Source organism: Pelophylax lessonae (genome assembly GCF_965119305.1).
Source record: "Pelophylax lessonae genome assembly, chromosome: 9".
Classification (NCBI taxonomy): domain Eukaryota; kingdom Metazoa; phylum Chordata; class Amphibia; order Anura; family Ranidae; genus Pelophylax; species Pelophylax lessonae.
The window spans coordinates 122,776,161-122,787,457 of NC_138776.1; the positions used below are offsets into that span (position 1 = coordinate 122,776,161).

The 11,297-nt window shown below is 43.3% G+C and overlaps 1 pseudogene across 1 annotated transcript; it reads left to right on the forward strand.

The window, feature by feature from the left end:
* The first annotated feature begins 621 nt into the window (after nucleotides 1–621).
* LOC309563826 (tigger transposable element-derived protein 1-like) lies at nucleotides 622–2,185 on the forward strand (annotated as a pseudogene). Its single transcript has 2 exons — nucleotides 622–953; nucleotides 1,700–2,185. The product of its transcript is annotated as a tigger transposable element-derived protein 1-like (transcript).
* The last annotated feature ends 9,112 nt before the right edge of the window (nucleotides 2,186–11,297 follow it).

Consider the following 11,297-nt stretch of genomic DNA (forward strand, 5'->3'; position numbering starts at 1 on the left):
AGGAATGGAGGTGAGCGCATAGGACACCTAGTGGTCACGACACTGAAGAGCACCTGCATGCATGTGTATTTAGAAGGAAGATTCCTTTGAGCACTATATGCACTTTTTGGGACACTTGAGCACTTTAAATATAACAATAGAATTGAACCATTTGTGGACTTATACAGAGACTTAAAGTATTGGTTGAATATAGTGTAACAATATAAGCACAGATCACTTTTTTGGAATCTATTTATTCTTATTAAGATGGTTTATTAAATATATGTATATGATTTTATGCACTAGCACAAGCAAGGTAATATTAATATGAATTGTTCACAGTAATCATACATTTTATATTTATTTATTTGACACTTAGACACTTTTACACAGATATTCCCACAATTATTTATAGTGATATTTTATATATATTGAAAAGAGCACAGATGCACCTTTGCAGCGCGGTACTCCTCCTCCCTTTTATAGTTACTTGAAAAGAACATTCAGTAAGTGTATTGAAGCAATAGACAAAGAAGAAGGAGCAGGTAAAGAAGTCCTATCCAAATTCTGGAAAAGCTACAACATCTTGGACTGCATTAAAAAACTGTAAGAGATGCTTGGAACGACATAAAGGAAACCACAATGAGAAGGGCCTGGAAAAAAAATGATGCCCACAGTTAGTTGATGGTTTTGAAGGCTTTGAAGATCATGTAGCTAATGTTACTGAAATAATGTAGAGATGGCAAGGTAGTTAGAGCTGGAAGAGGAGCCAGAAGATGTTGCTGAACTCCTTGCATCCCACAGTGAGCCCCTCAACAATTTAGATATTTTAGAACCTGGAGAGAGAAGAAGATGTGAAGGATGGGGTTGAGATAATTGAACAGCCTGAAGGCTTAACTACAATAATTCTCTTTGAAGCTTTCCACCATCTTCATAGCGCCATGGCTCTTTTTTAAAAGCATGATAGGGATTTTGTGCATAAAGGTGTAGCGCTAACAATAAAATAACTGAAATCAAAATGGTGAGCATAACAATGTATCAAAAAAGGTCCATATAAAAGTCCTTAAATCAGAAAGGAATTCACAGGAAAAGTGTGTAGAATTGTAGAGGAACCACAAGTCCCAGCATGTAGAAGCTGTCCAAACTCTTCACACAGTGGATGGAAAGGAGATCACCCGTTGGATGAAAAACACACCAAATGGCAGCTTACAAGAAAAACATGGCCATCCAACCTAATGGAGAGGCCACAAAATGCTTGACAAAGGAGTATATAGGAACGCCAGGTGTCAATCCTCAGGGAATCAGATAGAATTTACTCATGCAAGGATGCATGAAGGCCTTCTCTATGTGTCATTGTCACTGGGACTCAAAGTGCAGAGCAGACATCAATGAGTAATTTTCCAATGGAGACACTTGTTCCTGTGACCACTGTTCAAGAGGGGATTTCTAGTTTGGAGGGATTTCTTTTCACTTCCTGTTGAGCCAACCTTAGACTTAAGGACTTTTATATGGACCTTTTTTCATACATTGTTATGCACATCATATTGATTTCAGTTATTTTATTGTTAGCACTACACGTTTATGCACATTTGGTTTGGATTTTTCTATAGATCTGTGTATGCAGCTTTCTCTTTTGTCACAGAAATCCATCTGATTTAATCATTACTAAGCTTTTATTCATAGCGCATAAATTCCTTCTTGTTATAATGAAAGGGATTTTGAAAGAAGTTCTAAAGTCAATGCTAACATTTCAGGGGCTTATGCCTGTTACAAAGAAATCTACAGGGAAAAGAAGAGAGCTACATTTCAAACCTCCATAGACACTTACTTTTCTAAAAGTCCATCAGCATGCAGATCATCAACATTGACTGACAGTCATTTTGATCCCAGATCATCATCAACTGACAGTCTATTTCTAGCTCTGACATCACCAGCACGCCCTGTTCCTACTCAAATTGCTACTTGTAGTGCACCCAATTCTCCAGCAAGAAAGCCTCTTGTCTTTGAAGACTTGACTTGTGAAACAGAAGATACCTGTATGTTTGACAGTCCATTTCCAGCCCTGACATCACCATCAAGTCCTGCTCCTACTCTGACTGCTACTTGTAGTACACCCAATTCACCAGCAACAAAGCGTCTCGCCTTTGAAGACTTGACTTGTGAAACAGAAGATACCTGTATGCCTTCATTCTTCCTACTACAATAAATTCTCTCAGCTGTTCTTTCCTTGCGACAACAATCAGATATAGGGTAAGCTTGCAATTTTGTTTAATATTGTGCTTATTTTAGTTATCAACGCATTATTTATATCAGTTATGCCTGTAAATGACTATTGGAATGCAGTATGTAGCACCCTACAGGTAGGTGTTAGGTAAAGTATAGTGGGCCTTGGCTGCTTAACAGCAGGGCCATGATTTCAGCTGGACTGTCATGTCTCCCAGGTGAGGTTACTGAGAGGGGAGTCTCCCCACTGGCTCTGTGAGAGGATTCCCATAGGGCAGTGGAGGAAACCCAATCAGTGGCTCAGTCAGGCTTGTATCTACCCCAGAAGGCAGATTCTGCCGCAGAGGATTCTGGGGTGGGGTATACGTTTGAAGGGAACGCATGATGCAGTGTTTTTGGTGGGAAGCAGAGTCCCAGGAGGGAGAGTATGGCTGTCTCCCCTCCTGTCAGAGGAAGCAGGTGTTCCGGGTAGCGGCCTGGGAATCCAAAGAGAGTGAGGCTGAGCTGCAGAGGGATCTGGTGGAGAGAGAGGGGTCCAGTTCCAAAAAAGCCTACAAAGGTCGTGAGTACTGTGGACTGCCCCTGGGGGTCTGCCTAGTGTCAGAGGGGGCGACTCCGGAGAAGGTTCTGGGGATCCAGGAGTCAGCTAGCAGTTAAAGGGGGTGCCTAGTAAGAGGACCCTGAAGTATTAGAGGGGGTACCTAGGTAGAGGACCCTGAAGTATTAAAGGGTGCGCCTGTAGTTTGGGCCCTGAAGAGTCAGTGTACAGTGGGAAGTGTACAAGTTAAGAGTTGCAGCAGCACAAGTATCTACACAGAGCTTCCTCAGCCAGCGCAGGGCTGGAGGGAGCTGTTCAGTGACTTTTGAGCCAAAGCAGTGTCAGGACAGGAGTCAAATGTTATACAGTCCTGGATCTTCTGAATTAAAGTTGAGGTTCCAGCACAGTTTTAGTACTACAATATCTATAAGCGTCAGAAAGGGCTGGTCAGCATTCAGCTGGCACCAAGACAGCGCCAACAGGCATTTTTCTTCAAGTGTCCCAAAGTGTACCTAGTTGAGCCAGAGGAGTATCCCACTCATTCCCTTCTCCCATCCCCTAAATACAATAAAACAAACAATCCAAAGATGCCGGAATGGTCATTGTCTCAGCTCTCACACCTGGGTTCGCAGCTCAAATGTGCTGAAAGTGTTACCGGTAACAATGACAGACCCACCTTAGGCTCAAGGCCTAGAAATCCTGCTACAAGTACATGCATTGAGAAGTGAAAAAAGGTATTGCTTCACCTTAAGTATATTTGCATTTTACATACATGCTCTGGTCCCATTGTGTACTTAAAAGTGGGGTATGCATGTAGTAATATTACAAGATCACTCCATCTGTACTTTTATTTTGGTTATGAATTTGTAATACTGGTTTGATTCACCAAGTGGCTTTCTAAAACTGAAATTGTGTTTTTGCCCATCTCTGTGCCCCTAAACTATGGAGTCTGACTTATCTTGTTCCCACAATGCTACATTGAAATAGATCTACAATGGTTTGGGTCAATATTATTTTAATTGGTTTAAAGCTGATATTTAATTTAATTATTCCTATTATATCTATAAAAGCTTTACCTTGCAAATTCAGATTTATTACAATGGACACCCATAACAGTAGATATCCAGGGTACAATGTTTTTTCTTTTAAAAGCAAGAAACAGAAGTATTTTTTTTCAGGCTGTTGGAAAATCCATATGAAGCCAAATGCAGCAGTCACTGCTCTGGTTCAGAAACTTACAAATATGTGAACTTTTTAGATTGAATTTGGAAGATCTGTAAAAAACTGAAAAACATGGGGAAAAAGACTAAGAGCTTCACCTTCTGGACACATATGAAAAGGCAATGATTAGCATGCAATAATGTAAATGTTTTTTATGTATGTTATATTCAGGAGCATAATAAACAGAGAGAGAAAATATATACAAGACCACCAGATATTCTTTTTATTAAAATCCTGACAGGGAAAGGGAGAATCCCCCTACCAATGAAATCATGAGTGAAACTGTAAAATTAGGACATATACAGTATCTCTTCACACACCTCAAAGAAATATACTGTATGTAACCAAATATTTAATTCAATCTTCCAGAATGTAGTTAAAATAGAAAAACCACTTATCAGTGGACTGACCCATTAATGCTTCAAAAAAGTATGGTAGTTGTTTGCTGATCTGGTTTATTTAAATACTTCTCAGTATTACACAGAGCAATACACATGCAGTAGGAATGGCCTATGACTATGTAACTCCTGAATTTTTGTTTGCAATGATTTTTATTGAAAGTTTTGTGAAAAAAGAACTTTAAAGGCAGAGGCGTAACTAGAACCTTCAGGGCCCCGATGCAAGAAACCATGAAGGGCCCCCCAGACCCCTGGCCGGGGCCCTTCCCTTCAAGCCCGGGGCTCTTCCCACTAATCCTGGGGCTCTTTACTCTCATTGCATGGCCTTTTATTATGGTCCCGCATCAGGATCCTTTCACAAGTTCTGCAGTGGGCCCCCTTCCTGCAATCTTGGGGCCTCCCCACAGTGGTGAAATACCAGGGCCTGGTCGCAAGTGTGACCTTTGAGATCCTAGAAGTTTACCCACTGGTTTGCTACCGGGCCCCCTGGAGCATGGGGCCCGGTAGCGATTGCAACCCCTGCAACCCCTGTAGTTACGCCCCTGTTTAAAGGTACAGAAAGTAATACCGTTAACACAGGCATAACAGTCACAATTGTCCTACTGCAATTACGGAATAAAAAAGTAGAAAATAGACTCAAGCAGCGTAAGCAGCCTCTATGCACCGCAGCCTGGGGAGAGTGAGAAGTCTTCAAACAGTTCAACATGAAACAGAACAATATCAAGCAAGAACAAGCATTGGGAATGCAGGCAACAAATTACAATGAGCAATAAGGGCTAAAAATGTGGGAAGTAATAAAAAAGGAAAAAAAAAGAAAAAACCCCCCGCAATATCAGCCCCCCATTCAGCCCACTGCTGTGTCCCAGCTCCAGTGCTGCTAATGTAATCACATGTAGGTTTCGTATGTGAGAATACTCAATTGGGCTAACGGTACATATCCATGAGGTCAAAGAGATGGGAGCAAAGTAGAAAAGCGAGAGAGAGAAGAAAGAGAAAAAGTAGTAGGAAGAGAAGTAGGACCCCGCCCCGCACCCCACATCCCCAAAATCCCGGCGCTCCAGGCTCCACTAATTGCTACCAGTAAGATAGCGGAGCCACGGCTCCCATACTTTATCAAACAGTTTCATTTTATCATTCAGCATAGCCGACATACGTTCATTGAGCATAATCCAGGTAAGTTTATGTCGGAGCTGCTCGAACAGCAGGACAGAAGATCTCCAAGATCGTGCTAGCGTTATTTTCGCAGCCGTAAAAATAAATGTAATAAGCCTTCTCTGCGCCCCCGCGGTGGCAGCCACCTTCAGACCTAACAAAACCTGTTGTGGGGATTTAGTCAGGTTAATTTGCGTAAGGGTGTATATAAAATTATACACCCTTATCCAGTAGCGGCGTGCCTTAGGGCATTGCCACCAGATGTGGAACATAGTTCCTTCCTGACCGCAGCCACGGAAGCACAAGGAAGATGCTCCAGGTACATATTTTGAAATTTGCATCGGTACCATATACCAGCGCAACAATACTTTGTAGTTCGCTTCAATAATTGAGGTATTAATTAGCGATCTGGAGGCGTCCTGAGCCATAAGTCGCCAGTCGACCAGCTCAATACTATCTTGTATGTCGGCCTCCCACTGAACCATATACGACAACTTCACAGAAGAATCAGACAATAGGTTATACAGTACGGAGATATAGCCGTGAAGCTTGTCGTATTTCCGACAGGGTTATTCCATGGGAGTCATAGTCGTGATATCAGAAAGCTGGGATAAAGTGCGTAGGTAGTGCACAATCTGGTTAAAGCGATAAAATTCAGACATAGGTAAGGCGTATTTCTCAATCAGTGTCTGTCTTGTCAGAATACCCCTATGATCGCAAAAGTCAGCTATTCGTATGAGCCCCTTATTCGTCCACCACATGAAAGATCTGGGAGAGAGACCCAGGGGGAACCCGCTATTGTTGAGCACAGGAGCTAGGGGAGTGTGGAGCAATTTAAAGTTGTGAGCCTTGGACAACCTGTCCCAAACTGCCAAAGAATGGGATAGGGCCGGGCATAATATGGGGGGGGGGGGCCCTCTTTAGGCGGTTGCCACAATAAATGAGAAATCTGTTTGTCTGAAACAGCGCGCGCCTCCAGCTGCATCCAGATAGGATGGGGGCAGTTTGAGTGAAATTTCGCTAGTTGGGCCAGTTGTGCAGCATAGTAATACTTCATCAAATCTGGCACCCCCAGGCCACCCCTGTTTCTGGGAGTTAAAAGCGTTCTTCTGTTCACCCTAGGTCTCTTGTTCCCCCAAATAAAAGACAACATTTTGCCCTGAAATCTCTGTATATCATTTCTATGCAAAGCAATAGGCAATGTGCAAAGCAAATATAGAACTTTAGGTAGGATATTCATTTTCACTGAGTGTAGTCTGCCAAACCACGATGGAGGGTGTAGCAGCCATCTGTCCATGTCAGCCAGTAGGGATGGTCGACCCGAACATTGACTGTTCGAAATTCGGCCGAATTTCAAGCTTTTTGCTGAAAAAGTTTGGAATTCGGCAACCAGAACCGACCAAAATGCAATGGGACAGGAACTGGCCTTTAAAAGCCCGTGATTGGACCAGAACCATCAGTAAAAGCCAATTGAGGGGGCAGGAGAATGCTAGGAATGTGATTGGAGTGACTAGGGGGTCCAGAGGCCAATCATTAGTGAATACACCCCTCAGTATATAAGATAACCCCACCAAATCTCTAGCATTGTAATACAGGGATGTGGAAGAGAGTGGAAGCAGTTCTGTTACTTTTGCTTTAAAAGTGTCATTTAGCAATTATTAGTGTGAGGAAAGGGATATCTAGTGTAGTTAGGGTACTATTTTCCACTATAGTTAGAATTAATAATCTAGTTTCTGTAGGGAAAGTGTTAAGTGTCAGGGGACCGTAGTGTAGTGTAGGGTTAACTGACTCTGACTGCTATGGCAGGGTGACAAAACCCTTCCATGTCAGGGTGACCGCTATAGAGAAAAGATTGTTGTTTAGAACTGCTAAAGAACATGATAGTGGCTCCGCCCCTGTGACACCCAGCTTTTTGTTGCAGGCGTTTTATTGGGCTTTTTTGTGGACGTGTTTGGAGGCAGGCATGACATCAGAACTTCTGTGTAGGGATATATATACACACACACACATGTATGTATATATACACATACACATATATAGGTGGGAAAGTAGCAGAATCCTATGCTTGCACTAATGAAATAATTAACATGCATATGGCTTCTCTCCTATCACACCTATATGTGTGTATGTGTATAAATACATATAAGCGTGTGTGTATATATACCCCTATACAGAAGTTCAGATGTTATGCCTGCCTCCAAAGACCCCCAAAAAATGCCCAAAAAAACGCCTGCAACAACACACCTGGGCGTTTTTGTAGCAGGTGTTTTTTTGGGCATTTTTGGGCGTCTTTGGAGGCAGGCATAACATCAGAACTTCTGTGTAGGTGTATATATACACACACACACACACACACATGTATGTATATATATACACATACACATATATAGGTGTGAAAGTAGCAGAACCCTATGCTTGCGCTAATGAAATAATTAACATGCATATGGCTTCTCTCCTATCACACCTATATATGTGTATGTGTATATATACATGCATGTGTGTGTATACATACCCCTACACAGAAGTTCAGATGTTATGCCTGCCTCCAAAGACGCCCAAAAAATGCCCAAAAAAATGCCTGCTACAAAAACGCCCAGGTGTGTGGTTGCAGGCGTTTTTTTGGGGCATTTTTTGGAGGTCTTTGGTGGCAGGCATAACATCTGAACTTCTGTATAGGTGTATATATACACACACACTTATATGTATTTATACACATACACACATATAGGTGTGATAGGAGCGAAGCCATATGCATGTTAATTCTTTCATTAACGCAAGCTAATTTCCCACCTATATATGTGTATGTGTATGTTACGAAACAGGGCACCCCTGAGCAGGTACCTCCGTTGACGGATGCTCCTAGTGCTTCCGAGGGCTCCAAGCACTCCACCAGACACCGTAAGCACTTCAGACTCCACGAACCGCCGCAGCTTGGTTAGGGTCTTGGCATCTCCTACCCACCCTGGACCAACGACAAGGCCCCAGGTTCCTGTGGGTGAACCTCTCTTTCCCCAGAGAGCGCAGCACGAACAAGCTCTTAAACAAGCTCTTACAAGAGCTTAGTGATTCTCTAAGGGAGTATGGAAGACCATAGCAATCCCTGCAGCAGATTCCCCCAATAACGAGACAAAGCTCCGAGATGAGGGCAAAACAGGAACAACATTTATTGGAAGAACAGAGCACACTTTTATACAGAAATTGGAACATCCTTCCCCCAACAACCGCTTTCCCATTGGTCAATTGTAAAGTACTTGCAGTTCTCACTAAGGTCCTCTCCAGCATATGCAAATGAGGGCTTAAAAATGAGTCAACAGGGATTGGTCAGATAGCTTTGACCAATGCAAGGAGACAGAAGCCCCAGGGGGCAATCAATGTACACAATAGTCAGACACAGAACAATGGTTCCCTAACGAGCCCTCAATACACATTACTCTGAGTGTCAATAGACCGCCCGTCTCCTCAGAACTTCCTGTAATGCCCATATTAGGAGTTGGCTTCCTGTTCCTTACAGTTTACAGGAATACGTTTTAGCTTCCAGAAGAGGCAAGACTCCATTAGCCACATGTTTAAAGAAACACAAAAAGACACAAAAATGCATGACTCCCAGTCTACTGAACAGAACCCCCACATTCAACCCATCCCCAGATAGCCTGGATCTGAGCGCTCAACATATCCAAACAGCGCTCAGATGCCACAAACACAGTCAAATTGCCATGGGGTTTACGTTTAGCCTGGGCTGATGAGAAGGTCCATAGTCCCATTGCAGGAGGCGAGCAACCAGGCTTCTCCAACGCCCAGTGGCGAGATTGGTCTCGTCACAGTGTATATATACATATATGTGTGTGTGTATATATACCCCTACACAGAAGTTCAGATGTCATGCCTGCCTCCAAACACGTCTACAAAAAAGCCCTATAAACGCCTGCAACAAAAAGCCGGGTGTAAAAGTAGCGAAGCCACTAACCTGTTCTATATTAATTCTAATACAAACAAACTTTTTTTTCTGGTTCTGGACATGCTACAGAGCTGAGACTTCACAGGTACACTTTTTAGACCCCCCCAGACACTAAATCCAAAGAAATCTCATTTTTTTTTCAATAATTTTTTCAATAATTGGCTCTCTATCAAAAATGACAATTTTTAAGAACTTTTTTTTCTGTGATTAATAGTCCCTAGGGCATGACTCAGAACCCTGGGCACTTTTTAGGGGCATTTATTGGGTTTTAGGGCTTCAAAATTGTGTTTTTTGATTACCGAAGTTCGGGTCCCTTTGATTTCAATGGGGTTCTGAACTTTCAGGAAGTTTGGCTGTTCTGGTCGAACCGAACTTTTGAAAAGTTCGATCATCCCTATCAGCCAGCAGTCGAGCAAAAAGGGGCGGATAGTTACTGGTGTATAGTGTATGTAAGGACGGTGTCAATTGTATGCCTAAGTAAGGTAACGTTTTAGTCTGCCAGATACATTTATAGGACTGTTGCAAGACGGCAACTGTTGAACCCTCTAGAGAAACATTAATCGACTGCGATTTAGCTTGATTGGTTTTCAAGCCCGATATACGCACAAATTGGTTGAGCAGTGCAAGAAGGCTCGGAAGAGTCGTGATGGGCGAGGAGATCAAGGCCAGGATGTCGTCCGCAAACAACATGCATTTGTGCTCCAATCCCCCTGCAGATCACACCCTTAATGTCCACTGATGTGCGGATCTTGATAGCCAGTGGTTCTAAGGCCAACACAAAAAGTAGGGGGAGACAAGGGACAACCCTGTCGTGTTCCCCTACCAATGGTTATTGGACCTGATGCGTAGCCCTTCAAAATATCTCGCTAATACATCAAATAGGTAATCCCACGAGAGGGAATTGAATGCCTTATGTTTTTCTCCTTCTCCTGTTGTTTTATTGTGCTTTCCCGATTCCGTTTCAACCTAGCCGCCACCTGTATGAGCTTGCCACGAATGGTGGCCTTGTGTGCCGCCCAGGTGATAGCAGGAGTCGTGTCCGTTGGACGGTTCTCCAGAAAAAAAGTGCTGATCTCTGTTTCCAGTTCCCTGAGAATATGCGGGTCATTTAAAAGTGTAGCGTTAAGCCACCACGGGGACGGGCGAGGTTTAGACCATAGCTCCGAAATATTAATTTGCACCGGAGAGTGATCAGACCACGGGGTTGCTAAAATCTTTGCCGAAGACACGTAGGGAGAGAGCGCAGAGCAAGCGAACACATGGTCTATGCGGGAATAGGTGCCATGGACGTGGGAGAAGTGAGTATAATCTCTCCAAGGGGGATTAAGCTCCCTCCAAAGATCTAGCAGGTCCCAGTCATGAAGAAGACGAGCCAGTTTATGCCCATGTCTTGGTAAATGTTTGAGTTTTGGTCTCCCCGGTACAGTCTTATCCAAAGCCTGCTCCAAGGGAAGGTTGCTATCACTACCCATGATCACCCTGCCCTGCACTTTGGGGAGTAGTGTACGCAACATGCTGTGGAAAATTGCGAGTTGTCCCATGTTAGGAGTGTAGTACGAGATAAGGGAAATTAGTTGATCATTAACAAGTCCCACAACCATAAGATAACGTCCCTCCCTGTCCCGAACAACAGTCACAGAAGTAAAGGGAACCCCGCGAGAGAAGTATATGGCCACACCTCGCTTCTTCTCAGTCCCTGATGACAAGTAAAATTGCGGGTAGCGGGCTGAGAGGTATCTAGGAGCCGAAGATTTGGAAAAGTGTGTTTCTTGCAATAGCAGAATATCCGCTTTCTGTTTATGATAATAGGTAAAAGCTTTCGTTCGCTTAA